Source organism: Bison bison, unplaced genomic scaffold, assembly GCF_000754665.1.
Source record: "Bison bison bison isolate TAMUID 2011002044 unplaced genomic scaffold, Bison_UMD1.0 scf7180017864265, whole genome shotgun sequence".
NCBI lineage: Eukaryota > Metazoa > Chordata > Mammalia > Artiodactyla > Bovidae > Bison > Bison bison.
The window spans coordinates 97560-101350 of record NW_011494837.1 but is presented as its reverse complement, the minus strand read 5'-3'; positions in this window follow the sequence as shown (position 1 = coordinate 101350).

Here is a 3791-nt window from a genome sequence, read left to right as displayed (position 1 = left end):
CAGTCCATTGTTTCACATCCAGTCCTAACTGCCACTTCTTGATATGCATACAGGTTTCTTAGGAGACATGTAAAATGGTCTGATGTTTCCCATCTCTTGCAGAATTTTCCACAGTTTGTTGTGACCCACACAGTCAAAGGCTTTATTCAATGAAACAGAAGTTTTTCTGGAATTCCCTTGCTTTCTCTATGATCCAACAAATGTTGGCAATTTGACCTCTGGTTCCTCTGCTTTTCTAAACCCAGCTTGTATATCTGGAAGTTCTCACTTCACATACTGCTGATGGATTCACACATAGCTTGAAGGATTTTGAGCATAACCTTGCTAACATGTGAAATGAATGCAATTGTATGATAATTTGAACATTCTTTGACATTTCTTCTTTGGGATTGACTGCCCAAGTACTGCATTTCAGACTCTTTTGTTGACTATGAGGGCTACTCCCTTTCTTCTAAGGGTTTTTTGCCCGCAGTAGTAAATATAATGGTGATCTTAATTAAATTTGCCCAGTCTCTTCCATTTTACTTCACTGATTCCTAAGATGTTGATGTTAACTCTTGCCATCTCCTATTTGACCACATCCAATTTACCTGGATTCATGGACCTAATATTCCAGGTTCCTACGCAATACTGTTCTTTATAGCATCAGACTTTACTTTCACCACCAGACGCTGGATACATCCACAACTGAGTGTCATTTCTGCTTTGATCCAGCCTCTTCGTTCTTTCTGGAGCTTTCTCTGCTCTTCCCCAGTAGCATATTGAACACCTTCTGACCTAGTGGCTCATCTTCCAGTATCATATCTTTTTGCCTTTTCATACTGTTCATGGGGTTCTTGTAGCAAGAAATCTGGAGTGGTTTGCCAGTCTCTCCTCCAGTGAACAATGTTTTGTGAGAACTCTCTGCTATAATCCGTCCATCCTGGGTGGCCCTGCATGGCATTGCTCATAGTTTCATTGAGTTTCCACAGCCTCTTTGCCACGGCAAGGCTGTGATCCATGAAGCAGAGCAAATCCTATCTGAGAAACAGTACTATGTATTGGATGTAGATTCAAAAAATATACATCTTCTGAACTTTGAACTTTCTGGTATTATCATACAGAAACTTTTGTAACTTAGTTCTAAAAGTCCATTGTATCTTTCACTCAAATTAGCTGCTTCAGAATTTTAGGGAACAGGATAAGACAAGTGGATTTAATAATAATGGGGCCATTATGACATTTCATTTGCTATGAGGTAAATTCCTTGATCAGAGGCAATGAAATGTGGAATGACAGTGTGGAATGAGATGTACCATGACAGTGGATAAGGAATCCTGTAAGTCCACAAATGGTTGTTTCAGCAGAAGCACTGCCTGTAGGGGAGGCAAATCTGTATCTAGAGTAAATATCTATTCTAGTAAGAACAAAACACCAACTCTTTCTTGATGGAAAACTGTCAAAGTAATCAACCTACCACCATGTAGCTGGCTAACCACCCCAATTAATGGTGAAATACTGGGGACTCAATGCTGGACTCTGTACTGGCAAATGGAGCACTCTGACATGACCTTAGGCAAGCTGTCCATGTTAAGTGGAAATTAATGATGTAGGGCTCATGTGTAACCTTTGTTCTTGTCATCATTTTGCCTTTTTCATGAGCCTATCTGGTGATGACAAGTGTGGCTGGAGAAAGTGGTTTACTGGTGACCATAGAATGGTTTTCAGCTACAAGTATTTTTTTTTTTTTAATACATTACTCTATATTCCTGGAGTCTTGTGCAGGTCACAAGATTAGACCAGTTCATTTGCCTTATTTTAATGTCTCTGAAGCATTCTCTGTTCTAGGAAAATGGAGTGGATTGATCACTTTCAAGTTGCTTTTAATCTTCTCCCTAAAGATTATTTTAATTGTATATGTCTGTAGTTTGTTGATTATTATTGGCATACAATGTTTCCATTGTTCAAATGGTCTCCTGTCAATTATGTGGATTTTTGCTTTTTCATACACTGTAGTGACCCAAAGACTAACTGAAAGTGCAGGCTACATGTATGCATTTTCTTCTACTGTCGTTAAGGACATTTCCTAATGGATTTTTCTTTGAATGAGAAGTCTGATGTCAAGTTATCAGTATATGAGTGGGCTGTATAACCTATCAAGTCTTAATTTAGCTTGGTGAGTACAGAACAGACAGTTGGAGGCTTCCAAGAAACTCAGACCTCCTTGGAGCCTTCTCCTACAAATGTTTGGTCTACAGACTCCTCTACTCTGTTCTGACCTTCAGTACAATTCAAACCGCTTTATGCCTTCCAGAAATTATCAAAATATCTAGTCAAATGATGTGATTCCACTCACCTTCTGTTACAGATTTATTAATTTAGTACATTATTTTTCATTAGAGTGGCCCATTAGGAAAGAGGTAAAATATACACTTTTGAAAAATACAGATTTCAGAAAACATTTCACATATAAAGAATATATATTCTATATTTAGAGAATATGATTCCTTTAAAAAGATACTTAGAAAATCAATCTGTAATGTTTAACAGTTATTTAGGTGTTTAGCATGATACCATTTAACTAAATTCAGCCAGTTGCCTGGAACACTGCTGGAGACTGAGGACAGCAAGTGGCATAATTCAAAAGAAGGCCTGAGACAGGAGGGCCAGTGCTATAGATTCCTGTCTGAGTACAAAGACTTGAGAATCAGGATCACCTAGAGCACCTAAAGATAAGTGTCAACCAGGCAAGCAGAAACTGAATTCAACCTTCCTATGCCTTGCTGTTACATTCAGACCCCCAGCAGACTGGATGATGCCAGGTACATTGGGAGGATCATGTGCTTTACTCAGGCCACCACTTTCATACTAAGCATTTCTGGAAACAGTCTCACAGACACACTCCAAAATAATGTTTAGTCAGATAAATGGACAGCCCACATCCCAGCCAAGTTGACACGTAAAACTAACCTTAAAATCTATCCATAATCACCATGGCACTCATACATATCTCCTAAAGACATATGTTATCTCCACACATAAAAAGAATAAAGTTATATTCCACCTAACAGAACACACCCATTTGTGGATAATGGAAAAGGTACTATCTCCTTCCCCAGAAAAGTAGGTAAATTCTTTGAGTGATATTTATTTCTCTCCATGGTATATGGTAACTTAAATACTATAATGGCAAATGAACAACCCTCAACCTCTATATTATATAGTCAGGATATTCTATGCACATGCCAAGGAAAGAAGACTGGAAAGAAAACTAAGAAATTTGCTCTACACATACACAAATGTATCCACATTACATTAAGAAGGAAATATCTTGGCAATTACAGTCCTCATATCTGTAACAGCTCACATGACTGTAGCTGATATTTATTTTGTAGCTGATATTTTAATAGAATTATTTCTCTACACATTCTATATTCCTATTGGCTTCAGGAAGGCTCTCAGGTGAACACTGTTCTTCACCTGGTAGGGTAAACCAAGCTTTCATTCCTGAAGAGTCTGAGCCATTAGAACTACTGTCTGATTTGTTGAAGTTTTGCAATGACCTTAATTATGGGAATGAAAACACCCAGAGACTAGAGAATCTTCTCTACTCCAGACACTCTTTTCCTTGCTCCCTTTGTAGAATTATCTAACTACATCCTGGTAACTGCCATCAATCACCTTGGCCACCACAGAATTTCTTTTTTGTCTGCTGAGTCAGAGGAATGCAGACCCAAAGGTACGGAGTGCCAATCTACTTTCAGCTCAGTGGAATCACAGTTTTGTGTCCCGGTAGAAACATTCCTCCCTCT